The sequence below is a fragment of the Gigantopelta aegis genome, chromosome 2 (assembly GCF_016097555.1).
Source record: "Gigantopelta aegis isolate Gae_Host chromosome 2, Gae_host_genome, whole genome shotgun sequence".
Lineage (NCBI taxonomy): Eukaryota > Metazoa > Mollusca > Gastropoda > Neomphalida > Peltospiridae > Gigantopelta > Gigantopelta aegis.
This window is the reverse complement of record NC_054700.1, coordinates 28091183-28098682: the sequence shown is the minus strand read 5'-3', so window position 1 is coordinate 28098682 and position 7500 is coordinate 28091183. Positions and strand designations below refer to the sequence as shown.

General features: G+C 37.2%; 1 protein-coding gene across 1 annotated transcript in view; it reads right to left on the bottom strand.

The window, feature by feature from the left end:
- Nucleotides 1-7500, bottom strand: part of LOC121388011 (neuronal acetylcholine receptor subunit alpha-10-like) — a 38302-nt gene that overhangs the window by 16030 nt on the left and 14772 nt on the right. The gene's annotated exons all lie outside the window — the stretch shown is intronic.

Here is a 7500-nt window from a genome sequence, read left to right as displayed (position 1 = left end):
AAACAGTGTCAGAATGACCATATGTTTGACGTCCAATAGCCGATGATAAGATAAAAAATCAATGTGCTCTAGCGGCGTCGTTAAATAAAACAAACTTTACTTTTTTCTTATTGACCTTTTAAAAATAATTTATCAGAAACATTTAGACGCACGTGAATTTGCGCAATTAACCAAGCCACATCGATTTGTTAGCGGTTTGCTGTGCAGTACAAAACGACGGACTAATATGCAATTAGGTTTCGCGTCCTAAAACAAAATAATGTCGTCTCGTTTGTAGTCCAAGCATGCGTGCTTCCATCGACAGAAATGTGATCTTTAGTCGTTAATTCGAGACGAATGACGAGCTGTGTCATTCTGTCGCTCGGGGAATCATACTGTTGCCTTAATACACGAAAACATATTTACAGTCACGGACGGTTTGTTAATATTGTATAAGCAATGAGTCTGTAAATTATAACGTGTATTCAGGTCACGGAGTCCTGTTTTGAGGGAGTCACAAACATCCGACATTTTTGTGTAACAGTATTGCTGTCTAAAAACAAAGTTATTAACACGTTTCGCAGCAATATTTATCCAAAAGACCACCCACAATGGCAAAGGGCAATTCCACGGCAACTGACGTTACAAATTTCAGCTAATTTGTTTTTAAACACGAAATATCTGTGTTTTCGTCACCATTGTATGGGTGGGGGTGGGGGTGGGGTGGGGGGGGGGGTCGAGATGTAGCCTAGTGGTAAAGCGCTCGCTTGATGCGCGGTCGGTTTGGGATCGATCCCCGTCGGTGGGCTCATCGGGCTATTTCTCATTCCAGCTAGTGCACCACGACTGGTATATTAAAGGCCGTGGTGTGTGCTATCCTGTCTGAAAAAGTGCATATAAAAGATCCCTTGCTGCATTAGAAAAAAGAAAGAAAGAAGTGTTTTATTTAACGACGCACTCAACACATTTTATTTACGGTTATATGGCGTCAGACATATGGTTCAGGACCACACAGGTTTTGAGAGGAAACCCGCTGTCGCCACTACATGGGCTACTCTTCCGATAGGCAGCAAGGGATCTTTTATTTGCGCTTCCCACAGACAGGATAGCACAAACCATGGCCTTTGTTGAACCAGTCACTGGTCGGTGCAAGTGGTTTACACCTACCCATTGAGCCTTGCGGAGCACTCACTCGGGGTTTGGAGTCGGTATCTGGATTAAAAATCCCATGCCTCGGCTGGGATCCGAACCCAATACCTACCAGCCTGTAGACCGATGGCCTGCCACGACGCCACCGAGGACGGTGCATTAGAAGAAAAAAAAAAAGAAAAAAAAAAGTGGGTTTCTTCTAATGACTATGTCAAAATTACCAACTGTTTAACATCCAATAGCCGATGCTTAATAAATCAATGTGCTCCAGTGGTGTCGTTAAACAAAACAAACTTCTATTGTATCAAATCATATCTTGCTGATAGGTTCATAAACTATATAATGCTACAGTACAATTCACCAGACTATCATGAGGCTGTACTATACCAAATAAAATCCCACAGGCGACAATGTTAACCAAATTATGACCCATAAATATGAATGTTCCAATCCTTCCATAAAAGTATTGTTAACTGAAGAAAGTGGAACCTTTCATGGCTTTTTTTTTTCGATATAAGGGATATTTTATTTTTTTTTTTTTTTTTTTTTTTATTTATTTTTTATTTTTTATTTTTTTTATTATTATTTAAAAAAAAAAAATTCCCCAGTCCATTCTGATCATGTCAAGGTTGGGGAGCCTTGAATTCATGACCTTACATCAAAGTGATATAATTTAAAGTACATATATCTAATTTGTGGTATAATAATGTTATACAGTCATATATAACAATTTGATACATAAATGCATTTGTAATGTTTCTGTATAAATTAAAGATTGGCAAAAAACAAAAGAAATTGCTATGACGCATATAATGGAAAGGACTGGGAAATATAGAAGAAGAAAGAAGTTATAATGGTTAAGGGATATTTGTACAACACCCCTAGTTTCATACAAAATTGACCCTCTCCGTACGGCGTGATTGACAACCGCGCTGGACCAATCATGTTTCGCGGTTAAAAAACCGCGGTCCAAATTTGCTTGGACGCCATTAGGTTAGACAACATAATTTGTTTCGATGTGTAACGTTTTTGTATAGTTAGCATTAAAATTAGTTAAAATAATTGTCTCCTCCAACTGAATTATAATCATAATAAACATATACTTCTGCTGACAAGTGTTAACAGCGATGACAACTATGCGGAGCCTACGATTGACGTAAATTCAATGTTTTCCTGCGAAACCGTCACATGGTTACTGTTAGCCCGAGTACTCTGACTGTAAGAGAGCTAGACGGACAGCAGAATTCTAAGTGCGCCAACCTATATCGTGACGTTGCGTCACATGATCGCCCACTTAGCCATTCCGTCTACTAGGCGGAATAGCCCAGTGGGCGATCACGTGATCAAAGTCTCGAAATAGGTCGCCGAGCTTTGTAATTATGGCGACGGAGTGTCACGAAGTGTAGCTGAATGTGGGTGCTGTCGGATTTCTTTCTGTAGTATGTGTATTAGTGATTAATATGTGGATATTTTTGTATCAGTTAACTCGAAAATGATCGATGTAAAGGTATTTGACATCAAACACAGGATTGTTGTGGTATTAGAGCGGGAATCTTTGCCTACCGTTTGGTAGTCAGGAATTGCCAAAAATATACATAGGTTGGTCTCTGACTCTAATGAGAGCGTATTTATGTCCAAATGTCCGTCTAGCTCTCTTACAGTCAGAGTACTCGGGCTAGGTTACTGTATGGTATTGAAAGTGAAGTTTTGCCGAAATCCATCAAAATTCAACTGATATATAAATTCACGAAGGTAAGAGTTTAAGAATCACTTTCCCTCCAATGTAATGGAATTTACTGACTAATTTAATCAGTCTTCGATGTATATAAATATTATTGTCGTTAAGAATCTGTCGTTAAACTGCACAGTCAGACGAATGGCCAAAATGAAAGTTTTGGCAAGATTTCCGATCGTTCCAGCATTCAGTTAATTTAGGCTTAAGTTAGGTTTAGTTAGTGATAGTATTAACAAGCATGCTGGAACGTTTGGAAGTCTTAGCTTTTTTTTCCTTTTCTTTTTGTTTGCATGTGTGTAGGCGTGAGTGTGTGTATGTGCTTTTGTGTGGGGGGGGTGGGGGAGGGGGAGTAAGGGAGTAACCTATGGTTGTGAGCTTTAGGGGGATAAGTAAGTATTGTCTGGAAAGTTATAAATTAGGCAAATTTTATGTAGGGACCATGAAATGTTTTGAAGCCAAAAAAAATAAAAATATTGTGATTTTTTGCAATCGGAACAGATTGCCGGTTATGGTTTCTTGGTTTGATTCGATTTAAGCTAGTGCATCACGACTAGTATATCAAAGGCTGTGGTATGTGCTATTCTGTCTGTTGGGTGGTGTATATATATATATATAAAAGATACCTGGCTAATAATGTACCAGGTTTGCACTCTAGATTATACATGTCAAAAATACAAAATGTTTGACATCCACTAGCTGATGATTAATAATTCAGTATGCTCTAGTGGTGTCTTTAAACAAAACAAACTTTTATTTATCCATTAGTCCCTCTCCACCCCACCCCTCAATTAAAACAACCCAATTTTACCATAATATATATTAAAACAATTTCTCACCTATCAGCAGATCAATTACCAATCTTGGGTAATTTATAATAAATACTGGTAAGACATTTTATTATTCCTTTATTGTTATTCTTAGAATTTTCAACTTAATGGTTTCTGCCAGAGGCTACTGAGGTTAAACTTATATACCCTAAAATCTTGGAAATTAATAAATATATTTTTTAAAGTTTAGATAAATGATAGTAAAAGAACTGCTGTTTATAAATGGTCATGTGCTTGAAATGTAATGTCCTAACCCTAATTTCAAAACATTTCAAACCCATAACCACCCAGCTGAGGCACTTACATCTGTTTTGTTTTTATTACCTACCCTAAATATGATTTTCTTTTGGAGACAGTAGGGTTTTTTTCATCATTATTTTATACACCAAATTTTAGCAAAGCATAGGCATTTTTCTTCTTCCACATGCCATCTTATATGTAGCTTTGTGCAACTTTCTAATAGAAATCAAATAACATCATCAAAGTTAAATACATTGTTGACTACTTTTCTTAATTTACTGCAATACTTTTTAATTTTATACTTTGTTTAGTCACATTGATTTTGTTTCCTATTAAAAAAATGTTTTCCTAAAATTAAATTAAACTTTAAATTAATACAACAATATATAATTAAGTTACAGACTAATGTACTTCTTCAAATGGATGTGAAATACTTAACATGTTTGTTTTTATATATTTCAGCAACTGGACCAAATGGATGTGGAGTCATTGATTAGATGTCGAAAATGAGATTCTGGAGACAAACTATTAAACAAATTACATTGCATCTTGATATTGAGAACAGAATGATAGAAATAATAGAACAGTTTCAACTGATATGTGAAAGAAAAACTGGGGCAGGGGATGAAATTGCTGCTGAAAATGAAACACTTTCAACAATTTCATTTAATACAAAATATTTTTTTTTTTTTTTTTTTTTTTTTGTGTTTGACATATTGCTGCTAAGGAGTAATTCAGACTTCCAAGACTTGGGATTCAGTTTGACACCACCCATCAAATGGTAATCCTTAATTGCTCAGTTGACTACAAGTTTCGAGGATAATGATTTGGAGATGGATGCCACAGAAAGATACATTTTTGAATAAATATATTTACCTGTACCAGATTGCATGGGGATTAATATGTAAAAGACCCTCTCTTTGAGAAAAAAGAAAATGTTAGAAAGTATTTTCATAATAAATATTAAACTAATTGTGCGAACTGCAATCTGTGGTTTAGTTTCATGGGCGGGGTGTGTGAGATTGGGGAGGGGGGGGGGGGGGGGGGGGAGAGACAGAAGCTTCAAGTTTGATTCCCAACAGTTGTTGTCACAACACATGAGTTTATAATTTATTTAAACACTGTTGTACTGGCTTAATTGGCAAATATTTTACAGACTGTCCAGCTATCCTACTTTTTTCGTACTTTTTGGTCTTTGTCCTATTTTCCCTACTTTTTCTTCAGAATATTTAGTTTTTCGTACTTTTTTGTTTAAAAATGCCACGAATTGCTGTTAAAGTGAGCATATTTCTTGTGTTATTATAAGTCATCAGTTATGGGAATTATTTTAATTTTTCTTGGCAGCAAGATATATCTCCCAATTTGTGGCACCATATAATCTCAACATATTAAAATTACACCCTCAAAGCCAACATATTTTCCAATGATTAATATGATTATAATGTACAATGTGTATGTATGACTTCAGAATCTATAATACATAATGGAAAACTTAAATTAATCATGTTAACTCTGTTTTACTGTGCATCAGCATTCATATGCATGTAAATATGTATATTGATTAATATAGTGTACAGTAATTTGAAATAACTGTATAACGTGACCGTTACATAACAGGCGCGGATTTAGTGGGGGGCCCAAGGGGCCCGCCTCCCACCCCCACCCCTATTTTTGGGGTCAAGTGTTTTTTTTTTTTTACTCAGATGCGAGGAAATCGCGTTTCAGGCCACTTAAATTTCAAAATTTCGCGGGGGAGCATGCCCTCGCCCCCCCCCCCATTTAAAAATCCTGGATCCGCGCCTGCATAAGATTCACATCATTTTTGATAGAACACAAAATACATGTACAAACCAAGCACCACATAAAAAGGTGTTTTGAGCATGAATAATGTCGCTACGTACTGTTTCAGTCCTACTTTTGTTCTACGTTTTCCTACATTTTCTATATTGTCATTCCTAATTGTGTCCAACTTTTTCCAAAGAGTGTATGGATCAGGCGCGGATCCAGGATTTTTAAATAGGGGGGACCCAAGGACATGCTCCCCCGCGAAATTTTGAAATAAGTGCATTTTTTGTGTAATTCCACTCTAGTGTATGCTATAGTTAATTTTTTTTAACTTGACGCCAAAAATAGGGGAGGGGGGGGGGGGGCGGGCCCCTTGGGCCCCCCACTAAATCCGCGCCTGTGGCTTTGGTTTCATAAATAGGGCAAGTGCCGTATGTCGGTTGATTCAAGCAATGCAGCTATGTAAGAATACACCCCCATAAACATCGCAATCCCACAATCTAAACCACTGCCTGCATACTGTAGTTTTGTAACCTTTCGTGCATAAAATTATGGTACACTGATAGCATTCCCACACGCCTTGTATTTTAATGTTACTGCTCACGTACCTCCGTTTAGTTTTTTTAAACAAAACATTTAACGCAACTCGACGAAAAATAAAGACGGTTTTAAACGGGTCGAGGCCGGGTCGTCGCCGCGTATTCTATTCTCTTGTTCCTCGGCATATCGGGATTCCATTAATATAAATGTCGAACAACAACAACAAAAATTATGATGAAAAAGAAGAAGAAAAAAGAAACAAACAAGACATTTTAATTTATCACTTCTGACAAGAAAACGAGCATAGGATGTTTTAAATGTTCTTTTGATTGCATTCGATGTTCACTTCCGGCTTCTTGTGCTTCGATAAAATTTACTGAAGTAAAAATGGTTTCGTCGATTTCAGTCACGTTGTCATCGTAAATGTACCCTGTAGTGAAATACTTGAATGTCTCCTCTTGTCGGCTTTTTATTTAAACAACGATATTTGTAAATAAATTAAGGCAAAAACGTAATCGGCAGATCGGTTGATTTTGCTATCGACCTATGCGAATTGGCAGCCATTATTGAAAGTTTGTCTAACCTTGCATCACGTGTCACGGTGGGCGTGGTTAACTCGTCATACGGAGGGGTCAATTGTAGTACTTAGTTTTACACATACTCCATTCATGTGTTAGGGGTAGGACATAGCCCAGTGGTAAAGCGCTCGCTTGATGTGCGGTTGGTTTGTGATCGATCCCCGTTAGGGGCCCACTGGGCTATTTCTCGCACCAGCCAGTGCACCACGACTGGTACATCAAAGGCCGTGTTACGTATTATGCTATCTATGGGATGGTACATACAAAAGATCCCTTGCTGCTAATCGAAAAGAGTAGCCCATTAAGTGGCGACAGCGGGTTTCCTCCCTCAATATTTGTGTGTTCCTTAACCATATGTCCCACGCCATATAATCGTAAATAAAATGTGTTGAGTGCGTCGTTAAATAAACCATTTTCTTCCTTCCATACATGTTTCAAACACAAGGCTACTTGACACAATACAGTTTCACACATTTATTTCCGAGATAAAATGGATGCTTTTGACAACAAACACTATCACATTTATTATGATTGGCAGTACTGCTGGTAGTAACTGCTTTATGACCCAGCCGGTTAAGTGCTACGATAAGGGGTCTTTGATCGCCATTTAATTAACCATAACTGACGTAATAAAAATATCTATTTAAAACATTGGCTGAAATTGTAA